The 12,645-nt window shown below is 40.1% G+C and overlaps 1 protein-coding gene across 2 annotated transcripts in view; it reads left to right on the top strand.

Moving 5' to 3' along the window:
* B3GALT1 (beta-1,3-galactosyltransferase 1) overlaps window positions 1–12,645 on the top strand; it is a 371,136-nt gene that overhangs the window by 319,414 nt on the left and 39,077 nt on the right. For both annotated transcript variants that reach the window (XM_054257575.2, XM_035304632.3), the window contains one exon: window positions 4,783–4,904. The gene's annotated coding sequence lies outside the window, so the exon portion shown is untranslated. The remainder of the gene's footprint in view (window positions 1–4,782; window positions 4,905–12,645) is intronic.

Raw genomic sequence — 12,645 nt, 5'->3', positions numbered from 1 at the left:
AATAGCTCATATTCTTCATCTTTTCTTGTACAATATATTCCCTTTTCTATATTATTGCTGTGAATATATGTCATTATCTCTTAGGATAATGTTCAGTTCATTCTAAAGCAGAGAACATTTGCATCTGTATGTTTTCTAGTTAATATTTTCCTGCATTATGGCAATTAAGCATTTTGGTTTAAAGGACACCTCCTTTCCTGCCTTTGCTTTGCTTAAATTATTTTTTAATGTGTGAAAAGAAAAAAAATCCCAAAACCAAATAGAATGGATATTCAAGATAAAAGTTATATCTGAGTAAGATTTAAGTTTCAAACGTACATCTGTCCATGGGAAATTGAGTTAGCCATATACACATTTTCCACACCTTTTTTTGGTTCTGGTTTGGTTATTTTTCACTCAGTGAGTGCTATGATGAACATAACAATATCTAGGATAGGGTCTGTCCCGTGGCAGCATTCAGCAACTTCTCATTCCTTCTATTCCTTGCTTCCCTTTTCTTTATTCAATAATGTTTTATATTTCTAGGTCCTTGAGGAATCACCAGCTGTCTTCCACAATGGTTGAACTAATTTACACTCCCACCAACAGTGTAAAAGTGTTCCTATTTCTCCACATCCTCTCCAGCATCTGTTGTCTCCAGATTTTTTAATGATCGCCATTCTAACTGATGTGAGATGGTATCTCAATGTAATTTTGATTTGCATTTCTGTAATGACCAGTGATGATGAACATTTTTTCATATGTTTGTTGGCCTCATGTATGTCTTCTTTTGTAAAGTGTCAGTTCATATCCTTTGCCCACTTTTGAATGGGCTTGTTTGTTTTTGCTTGTAAATCTGTTTTGGTTCTTTGTAGATTCTGGATATCAGCCCTTTGTCAGATGGGTAGACTGCAAAAAATTTTTCCCATTCTGTTGGTTGCCAATTCATTCTAATGATTGTATCTTTTGCCGTGCAGAAGCTGTGGAGTTTGATTAGATCCCGTTTGTCTATTTTGGCTTTTGTTGCCAATGCTTTTGGTGTTTTGGTCATGAAGTTCTTGCCTACGCCTATGTCCTGAATGGTTTTGCCTAAATTTTCTTCTAGGGTTTTTATGGTGTTAGGTCTTATGTTTAAATCTTTAATCCATCCAGAGTTAATTTTAGTGTAAGGTGTCAGGAAGGGGTTTCTGCTTTCTGCACATGGCTAGCCAGTTTTCCCAACACCATTTATTAAACAGGGAATCCTTTCCCCATTGCTTGTTTTTGTCAGGTTTGTCAAAGATCGGATGGTTATGGATGTGTTGTGTGGCCTCCAAGGCCTCTGTTCTGTTCCATTGGTCTATGTCTCTGTTTTGGTACCAGTACCATGCTGTTTTGATTACTGTAGCCTTGTAGTATAGTTTGAAGTCCGGTAGTGTGTTGCCTCCGGCTTTGTTTTTTTTGCTTAGAATTGACTTGGCTATGCAGGCTCTCTTTTGGTTCCATATGAAGTTTAAGGTGTTTTTTTCCAGTTCTGTGAAGAAGGTCATTGGCAGCTTGATGGGGATAGTGCTGAATCTGTAAATTACTTTGGGCAGTATGGCCATTTTCACGATATTGATTCTTCCTGACCATGAACATAGAATGTTTCTCCATCTGTTTGTGTCCTCTCTTATTTCGTTGAGCAGTGGTTTGTAGTTCTCCTTGAAGAGCTTCTTTATGTTCCTTGTTAGTTGTATTTCTAGGTATTTTATTCTCTTTGTAGCAATTGTGAATGGCAGTTGATTCTTGATTTGGCTCTCTTTAAGTCTGTTATTGGTGTATAGGAATGCTTGTGATTTTTGCACATTGATTTTGTATCCTGAGATTTTGCTGAAGTTGCTTATCAGTTTCAGGAGATTTTGGGCTGAGACGATGGGGTCTTCTAGATATGCAATCATGTTGTCTGCAAATAGAGACAATTTGACTTCCTTCTTTCCTATTTGAATACCCTTTATTTCTTTTTTTTTGCCTGATTGCTCTGGCTAGAACATCCAGTACTATATTGAATAGGAGTGATGAGAGAGGGCATTCTTGTCTAGTGCCAGATTTCAAAGGGAATGCTCCCAGTTTTTGCCCATTCAGTATGATATTGGCTGTTGGTTTGTCATAAATAGCTTGTATTATTTTGAGATACGTTCCATCAATACCTAGAAATAGAAATTCCATTTGACCCAGCAATCCCATTACTGGGTATATATCCAAAGATTTATAAATCATTCTACTATAAGGACACATGCACGTGAATGTTCATTGCACCACTGTTTATAATAGCAAGACCTGGAACCAACCCAAATGCCCATCGATGATAGACTGGACAGGGAAAATGTGGCACATATATACCATGGAATATTATGCAGACATAAAAAACGATGAGTTCATGTCCTTTGTAGGGACAAGGATGAACCTGGAAACCATCATTCTCAGCAAACTGACACAAGAACAGAAAATCAAACACTGCATGTTCTCACTCACAGGCGGGTGTTGAACAGTGAGAACACATGGACACAGGGAGGGGAGCATCACACACTGGGGTCTGTCGGGGGAAAATAGGGGAGGGACAGTGGGGAGGTGGGAGTTGAGGAGAGATAGCATGGGGAGAAATGCCAGATATAGGTGATGGGGAGGAAGGCAGAAAATCACACTGCCATGTGTGTACCTATGCAACAATCTTGCATGTTCTTCACATGTACCCCAAAACCTAAAATGCAGTTAAAATACTAATGACAATAATAATGTTTTATAGAAGATGCTTCATATTAATGCTTCATATATTTTAATAATGTTTATGTTTATTCTACTCTTTGCATAGTAAATTCTATAAAAGCAAGGAAATTTTTTCAAAAACATGCTAGAGTAAAATCTTCCAGGTGCTATTTTTTGAATGTCAACATTTAATACATGTTTACGTTCTTAAAAGCTATCTCCATTATTTCTCAATATTAAGCAAATAATCTAGTAAGAGATGCAGCACTTTGAAGAGCACAATGAGGGTTCAATGCACATTAAAAACTGACTACATGCTCTCCCATCTTATGCTTAGTTACATGGCACACTCCCATTATTGGAATAAGACATTTTTTACATTAGGCAAAAGATTCCTAAGTATTGCAGTGCTTCACATTGTTTGCTTTGGGACTCTTTTGCTTTGATATTTGACTTGATTAGCAATTGGTGTTTGACCAAATATGACTTGCTTTCCTTTTAAGTTCTAAAGTGTGTCTTCAGTTAAACAAATGACAAGGCACTGGAGAGGTAGGTTAAGCTACTGGCTAGGCTGAGTTGAGCTATGTTCAAACACTGGCTCCACTAATCCCAGGATGACATTGAGCAATAGACTTGCTCTCCCTCAGTTATGTTTTCCCATTCTTAAAATGAAGGTAGTAATACAAAACTAAGAGGATTGTGGATATCATGGCATATAATACATGTAAGTAACCTTTCTAAACTAAATTCAGTAAATGTTGGTAGTTGTTACAAATACTAGCTAACATTGATGACTACCTATGCAAGCACCATCCTAAGCACTTTATATGTATTCATTCATTTGAACCTCATGACAACTCTGTGATTCAGGCACTGTTATCACGATTTTGTACATGGGACCTAGAGAGGTTAAGTATAGTCAGTGGCTGGGTCAATCTCTAAACCCCACCCATACACTTACCCATCACACAGCATTGATCATGGAAACAGAGAGCATTTTAACAGAAACTGGAACCAGCAAATGGATCCACTGGAACCCACTTGTGCCTCTCTGTATTCTTCACATGGGGCCACAATGCTTAAACACCATCCCAAACAAAATGCCTGTAATCAGAGTTTTATTTCATATGAGGACCCATCACATTTCAGTCACTCGCCATTACCCAGAACTTATTCCATGATATGGACAGTTAGCATAGAACGTTCTACCTTTCATTACAAAGTTTTATATACATATAACTTGAGACCCAAGAATCTGATCAATAGAAGGCAGGTCTAGTTGGCTTCCATCCTGTTATTAAAACGGGTCTGATCAGATTCAGCCAGTGGCAGAGTGGTCATAAGTGACAGTGAATGTCTTCACTGAAAGGGAAGGTGCGCATGCCTAAAATCCCAGCTGTGTCACGAATGAACCAAATGTCTTTGCTCAATGTAGCTTCAGCCCTCTGAACCTTTTTTTTTAAACATCACTTGAGAAGCGAAGATGTTGCAGTAGACCTTAGGTAAAAGCCGGTCACCATGAGCCAATCCTGACCCGTCACATGGGCTTTGGTTTTAGCCTTGTTTGACCTGTCCGAAGTTTTGTTTTGTGTTAAAAATTAGATCCTAAAGTACAAAACTAAGAGATTTAACATTTAAAAATCTGTATTTCTGTTTTTCCCTAAAAGTTGGAGGTTGTGACATCATTGGGCCTGCTTATCTTTGTGGCATCAGTAAAATCATCAACTCGACCTGAGCAGTAGCTGCCCCTTCAGATGGGGCATGGGCTCACTAGCTCACCACAGTGCCTACCAGTCCTTATCTTCTCACACCCCGTCTGCTCACTCATTGATACCACCTCCATGGGCTTGAAGGCATCTGAGTTTCTAATCCTAATACCAGTTCAAACCCTACATGAGGTTAATTTATTCATACTTGTTTCATTCAGTGCACCTCTATTCAGCGCCTACCCACATGCTGTTCTTTGCATTGTATTGTACTTAGAGAGTATTTTTTAAGTGGCAGTTCTGTTTTCATTTCTCTGAACCCAATTAATTTCCATTATTTCTAAATTTTTCTCTCTTCTTCTTGTCCACGTAGGGCTATGCAGTTTGCTCCTGTCACGGGCACCTTGAATCTCCTCCTCAGACTGATTGAGACCATGCTTGATTTCCTGCACTTTTAGTAAGAAGAAGGAAAACACAGCACACATGAGCCAACAGGTAAGAGAGAAACGCATTTCTCAGTTATGCAGCCCCGCATCAAGGAAAAATAACAGCAACTCTACAAAGTTGGAAATCAGCATCTACAGACTAATGAGCAGAGAGAAAGGTCTAAGTTTTTTTATTAATGTTTACCTACTATAGTATGCAAAATATCCTTGCCATAAAATTTGTATTTCTTTTTAAAAATTTTTATTTAATTTCATTTTAAGTTCCGGGATACATGTGCAGGATGTGCAGGAAAAAGTCTTCTTTTCTGAAAGATACAGGAGAAAAAATCTCACAGCTTACAAAAAAAGTGTCTTTTAAAAAAATTTGTATTTATAGGTGTCTATAAAACCTTTGACTGATTTTAGTGGTGGCTTCTTTTAAGATGAACTATTAGGGAAAGCATATTCAAGATATGCTTTAGTTACCTAAGACAATTCCCATTTAAAATGCATTTCTCCAGGGCCATCACTAATTGATTCTTGACTTCCTTGCTGAAATAAACTCATCACACAGGCAAGTGTACTTCAATCATTTCTCATTTCAGTGGGAAATAGTAGGATTTTGTATAGAAAATGATGGTACCGTTACTAAAATTCTCTAAAATAGTGCATAATTGTTAAAATGTTTTTATTTAAAGTGATAAAAAGCAAGATAAATACTGAGAATATTCCTCTATACACTTTTGCCCTAAATGGCATGTTAGATGAATAAAAATGATTGCAGCCTATACGGACTGTGATTCAGGGAAAGAAGCACCACGCTGGCGAGAGGTCACCTGGATGCCACTCCTATCTTTCCCATCATAGCCTCTGTGACTTTGGGCCACTTACTTAACCTTTCTAAACTACAGTTTCCATGTCCATGAAAGCGACAGTTATTTCAGAATGTCTTCAAAATGCCAAGCAGAATCGGACCCTGAAATACAATTGTTAGTGGAAGGCGGCGGGTAGCTCTGAGCCAATTCCTCGTGAGCTAATTCGCCAAAAGCAAATTCAATAAAACTCCAGTTCACCAAATTCCTCTCTCCTGGTCCTCATTTACACAATGTGTAGTAATCGCACTGGGTATGTTGGTTTTCACAGACTTTGTGAGATTCCTGTAAGGCTTCAGTTGATATTTTCTTCCCTCCGCTTACTGACCGCACTGGAGGGAACATGCAGTTGGTCTTTGTTTCAACCCCTGACAGTGAGTAGCAAGAGGACCCTCTAATGAGGAGGGGAGCTGGGTCTGCACACAGCCTAAATGGGTGGACACAGACTAAGAGACATGAGATTATAGTCATAGGATTCTCCAAGTTCAAGATAAAAATAGACTATTTTAAATATGTGAGTCTGGTTGGATACTTTTGAGAACAGCTTTATGGAATCAGCCTGTTGGTATAAATAATCCTTCCTCTTAGGGATCTTAGCGTCCAGTTGAGGAAACAGACAACAAACAAAACAGAAAATTAAAAAATAATACAATTACAAATCATAATAAGCACTCTGAAGAAAACAAACAGGGTGCTCAGGCAGTGAAGAAGTGGAACCTGCTTTAGAAAGGATGGTGAGGGGAGGCATGAGAGTCAAAAGGGCTTTCCCCATGGCCCTTCCCTTCCAGGCACGTGAGAGGACCAGATAGCCTGGGGCCATGGGATGTGGGATGACCAGTGAGTTGTGAGTGGAAAGGATCTGTGGGACTTCCATGCTGGAGCATTTAATTGCTCTTGCAAGATTCCCTAGCTCCCTTTCCCTGTGGCATTCTGACTGGTGCTGTGACTCCAGATGTGGTTTCTCCTTCAGCCTGGAGCCTTTGTGACTGCAAAGAACAGAGCCCCCCAGTGGACCCACAGTGGACCTGGACCTGTAGCCTGAGCAAACAACAAACTTTAATTGTCTTAAGCTACTAAGATATGGAAAGCTATTTATTATTGCAGCACAACTGAGACTATCCCATTTTAAGAGGGATCTCTGAAGAGGCGGAGGATGATTTATAGAAGCTTTAAGACAAAAAGTGTTAAGTTTGGCTGGTTTGTAAAATTGAAAGATAGCCAATATGGCTTGATTACAGCAAAGCAAGAAAAAGTAGCACATTAAAAGTTCTCCTTCTACTACAGGCTGCCTGCCTCTTAGGCTGTTCTGATGTTTATATTCCTGGCAATGCTTTAAGACAGATAAGTAGCTTGACTCGAAATGCTTTTGATTTGTTTACACAAATCAAACTCTCATATTTGATCTCTGCCTCTGGATTATTATAGTTTTTATCAAGAACTTTGCATGTGGGCTATTGACATGATAATGCAATCCTAATGCTTTCCCAAGAGCTAAGAGCATCTATCCTTTCAGTCAATACTGAGATGCACTTGGTCGTATAGGCCATTCATAGCTAAGGCTTGGAATGGGCAGCACACAGCACTTTGCAATTGAATAATATATAATACTGTGCAACTTTTAAGCTCTCAGCTTTTCATATCAATTTCTAATATTCTGGCAACAGAATCTATGGAAAAGCCCAACTTATATGAGCCTCATCATAGGCCCTTGGATGTTTAAGTCTTTTGCAGTTAAGATCTTGTTTGCAAACAAAACAAAACCCGGTAGTAGAAAGCAAATTGCATGCTATACAATGTATCTTCTTTGGAAGAAAAGAAGATCTGAGTCAGTCCTCATGAGTTTTGACAAGGAAGGTACTTTTTATTTTTGAGACAGAGTTTCTCTCTTGTCACCCAGGCTGAAGTGCAGTGGCATCACTGCTCACTGTTCACTGCAACCTCCATGTTCCAGGTTCAAGTGATTCTCCTGCCTCAGCCTCTCAAGTAGCTGGAATTACAGGCATGCACGATCATGTCCAGCTAATTTTTCTATTTTTAGTAGAGATGGGGTTTCACCACATTGGTCAGGCTGGCCTTGAACTCCTGACCTCAGGTGATCCACCCACCTCGACCTCCCAAAGTTCTGGATTACAGATGTGAGCCACTGCACCCAGCCTAGGAAGGTACTTTTTTTATCCTTGACACTGCTCAAATAGAGCCCCTGATATTATAACTGCCTTTATTGAAGTTTGGTAGCTTTAGAGAAAGTACATCCGTCTGTTGTTACAGTCATTCTTGTACACTTCTTAAAGTCTGAAGGATTTTTATTTGAGATGAATGAAATCTCACTAAAGAATTGTGGAAGGACCAATGAGTTGTGAGTGGAAAGGATCTGTAGGTCTTCCATGCTGGAGCATTTAATTGCTGTTGCAAGACTCCCTAGCTCCCTTTCCTTGTGGCATTCTGACTGTGCTGTGGCTCCAGATGTGGTTTCTCCTTCAGCCTGGAGTCTGTGTGACTGAAAAGAACAGAGCCCCTGATGGACTTAACAGACTAATTGTCTTAAGCCACTAAGATATGGAAAGCAAATGGAAGGGGAAAGGAAATGGATCTAAATTTAAAATTGTGTCCTTAATATAGTTTAGGCTCAGCACTAGGTGCTTTCATACACATTACTATCCCCTAACCCCACACAGTGGAGGAAGCAGCTCGGAGAGGTTATGATTGCCCAACCAGTGAGTGGCAGACCAAGGAAGCCATCTTCTCCCTCTAAAGACCCTGCTTTTTCCTCTTTATTATGTAGACCAGAATGTGAAAGTCTCCCATACCATCCCCACAGTCGAATTCCAAATGGCCAAATCTCACATTCCAAATCCTGCATTTCCAAAATTTAGAGTTCTCTAAAAACTAAATGCTAGGTCACTACTATATATTGATTTATTACATATCTAGGTTCAGAAGAGGCTCTAAGCAGAGCTGGTTATAATAAGCTGTGCTCTGCTAATTGTGCATCTTCCCTTTGTTCTGCCTCATCCTGTGTAATTAGCACAGTCTTGAAAATAGAAGTTTCCATGACATTAAGGTTTGTACACAGTACACTCTCTAATTATTTCATATCTTCACATTAGGGACCAAGATACTCATGATGGAGGGTAGAATTCTGTTTGTTATTTAATTGCTTAAAGAAGGAGCACGGGAAAACCAAGAAAAAGAGATTATTAAAATAATGTTTACTGTTGACTCTGAGTTGCCTATGCACAGACCAAGGCACAGGCATACATGTCTCCCCACTCTCTCACTCCCACCTGGCTTCAGACCTCATCTCTCTTGGCACCAACCTTCGTCTCAGTTATGCCTGTTACCATCTCTTCCTATCAAGACTTCTTTATTCATGTCCCAGTCAAAATTCACTCCTCCACACAACTTTCCAGATGTCCACTGTGAAAATTAAGCTCCTTCTTCCCATACCCGAGGGCACTTTTTACTAACCTTACAGCATCTCTCTGCCTTGTACTATGAGAACAAGGCGGGGACAGAAACTGATGATGATTCATTCAAATGTGTTTTCTCTTTTTTCTTCCTGGGCATATCGACAGCATTCCTTAGCCTTCCGTAGAGTTGGGCATGACCTCATAATAAATTTCTAGCAATGTGAAATGAGTAGAAGTGATGTGCTTCATTTGGAAGCCAGAGTTTTGAGGAAGGGGTATGCCTCCTCTGTGCTTTTTGCCTTGCTGCCATCAGTAAAGGAACTCTGAGACCCCCCAGGTGGGAGCCCCATGGGGTACACAAAGCCTGGGTTCCCAAATCACCAGGTGAAAAGCTTTCTGGCCAAGCAGCAATGCTTCCATTAGGTTGTTACATAAATAAGAAGTAACCACCAACTGTATTAAGGCTTAGGAATTTCGGGCCTATTTGTTACAGCTGCTGGTGTGGACCTACCAGAGAGTATGGATCTTTCTAAGTGGGTGCTTGCGTGTGTGTGATTCCTTCTATTTTAGAAGCCCCAGAAGGACTGGGACTAAAAAAAAAATCATTCTTAACTGTGTATAAAATTAAACTGAATTGGTGCCTCATTTGGAAATGGAGCAGATGGTCATTAAAATGAAGAGTGGAGGATACTCTAAAGCATCTCCAATATTGGAAATGCCATTTTCTCATTTGCAAGCAGCTGTCTAGAATTTTGTAAACAATCTCATAGGTGACTAATTTGGTATAGAGAACAAAAGGAATACCCAGTTAGTTTTCATGTTAAAATATGCCCTGGTTCATTTCTCAATCAAATATTCATTATTTCAATCAACAAGTACATATGGAACACATTCTACATGCCAGGCAGTCCTCTACCAGTGCTGATCCATTAACAGTGGCCCCAGCTCATTCCAAGTACACAGGCCAGTGGGAGAGCCAAGTATCCACTCAACTCAACACACAGCTGAATATGCTCTCAGCGTGTCACCCAGGTTCTCATATTCCTCTCTTAGAAAATAAGAATGAGAATGTTGCCTATTTCTCTAATTTTTAATTAGATAATATTTAGATATAACAATTATAAAATATTTAGCAGTGTGCTTGACACTTGAACTCGGCAAGCACATGATAATTCTTAGCTACTTGCATTGATTTAGAGAAATATTATGAGATTGTATAATAAAGAAATTTGACTAGCCTGAGGAATGGGTGTGTGGAACACAAGATTGTTCTGGAAGTGACTCCTGATATGATAGTTGAGAAGTTGGGAAGAATATTCCAAAATTTTAAAACTAGAGTAAAAACGGTATATTCAAAGAACCCATGATGGGGACTTACTTTTCAGGAGTTAAAAGAAAAGGCTAGTTTAGCTGGAGTCCAGAAAGCAAGGGGAAGACTGCAGCAGGGTAAGGCCATGCAGAGCCTTGGGAACCACCATGTTGTCTTGCTACGAATTTCTTAGCTGTCTTGCTAAGCACAACAGAAAATCATTTATGGTTTCCAACAGGTAATGGCACAGAGTGATAGAATCAGATTTAGTTTTTAAAAAGATCACTGTAGCTGGAGTGTAAAGAAAAAGGATAAGAGAAGAGACAGAGAATATGCAGCTACTTACAACTTGCAACTTGAAAAGTTACTATGGGAGTCAAGATAAGAGATACCCAAAACCTGAGTGGTGATAGTGAAGCTGGAGAGAAGTAGAGATATAAGAGGAATTTCCGAAGCGACATTGGCAAGATATGATGGTGGATTAAGTACAGAGTTAAGAGGGAGAGAGCTGTTAGGAATGGCTCTGGGTCCTCCGGTTAGAGAGAGGTACGTTTTTATAGAGGTGGGGAACCCTGAAAGAGGATCCAGATTGCAGGATCATGAATGAGCCTTTGCGCATGTTGCATTCTGATGCCCTTCAGATATCCAAGTACACAAGTAGATGCATGGGTCTGGAGATCCGTAGAGAGAGAGATCTCTGAGCTAAAATATAAACTTAAGAGTTATTCATGTGCAGATGATAAATGAGGCCCTGGGCAGAAAAAAAAATGCATAGAAAACAAGCAAAACTTAGAGTGAGAAGAAAAGAAGCCCTAGGAACTTGCCTTGAGGAACTTGTTAGCAAAGCAGACGATGTTAGTCAGGGCTCTCCAGAGAAAAAGAACCAACAGGATATGTGTAGATTTTGTGTGTGTGTGTGTGTGTGTGTGTGTGTGTGTGTTATATAAAGAGGCTACCAATAGAAGACAATTCTCTTACTAATTCCACATTGTGAGACTCAGAGTATGTAAATAATTTTTCCTCTTAGAGCTTCTTTTTCATTTTCACTATGAGATAGGGACCTATTCCTTTTCTCTGGCCTACCCCGGCAGTCGTTCAGAAAGCACACCAGTCTTGACTCCAGCTTCTGCAGAAATTAGAGAAACTGAGATTGTGCATCTGCTTCTCTGACTTTCTCTTGGGGGGTCTGTGCCACAGCCCTTGGCTCCATCCTTCTATCTCTTTAGACATTGCATATGTGTTTGACAGCTTACCCAGCTTGTAACTCAGTAGCCACTGTAAGATTGGCAGGTGGTTTTATTTTTTGTTTTAAATTAAATACTGATAAAGATCTTAGACTATGACAAATTCAAAGCAAATTTTACAAATGTTTTCCCTCTGATTCCTTCTCTTTCAGTCCAACAAGCTAAGGCCTTAATTTCAGCATCATTTCTTTTTATTCAGAGTAGAGATTGGTGCCACACAATTTTCCTCAAGATGGGCTTTTCTTGACATTCTTCACCTGAGCAGAGTGGCAGACCCCAGCTCTGCATTTGGTTTCTGTATCTTGGCCACATTTCCCGAACTGATGTGGGGTGAGCCTAGGTCACAGCGGGGAATGGGTCAGGTCACTTGACTCCCAGTCTTCTGCTCGGTCCTCTCTACCACTCTGCCCTCCAGGGCTCATGGTTTGATCCTCTCCAGCCTCAACCTGGCCAGGTTTCCCCTCAAGTCTCCAGAGCCTAAGGAAGGAGTTGAGAGGAAGGACAGGGACCGGTGTCATTTGGTCACTGATCTCTCTTCGGACAGCTCCCCAAACAGCTGAGCCAGAGCTGAAGAAGAGGAGACCACAGGAGACACTGGGCTAGACTTAATTCCCTGCACACTAGCATAGCAGCCTAGTGCTCCCTATGCCCCTGAGGCGGTCTCTGAGGCCTAAACCCTTGATGAAACTCAAGAATTGATTAGGAGACACCTTGTCAGGAATGAGGTGAGTGTAAGGGATTGGGTGATGGCCAGTACTGAATGAGGCTCAAAGAAGGAATGAAAATCAAGGATGGGGTGAGAGTCAGGGATGTCTGTGGCACACATGAATCAGCCCATGTGAATCAACTGTATCCACATGTTCCATATCTGAGGCCTCAACCAACCATGGATTGAAAATATTTGCAAAAGAAAAACAATAAAACATAACAATACAACAATAAAAGGTAATATAAATTAAAAATACAGCATAACAAC

Source organism: Callithrix jacchus, chromosome 6 (assembly GCF_049354715.1).
Source record: "Callithrix jacchus isolate 240 chromosome 6, calJac240_pri, whole genome shotgun sequence".
NCBI classification, from domain to species: domain Eukaryota; kingdom Metazoa; phylum Chordata; class Mammalia; order Primates; family Cebidae; genus Callithrix; species Callithrix jacchus.
The sequence above is the reverse complement of the archived record's forward strand: the minus strand, read 5'-3'. Positions and strand labels throughout refer to the sequence as shown.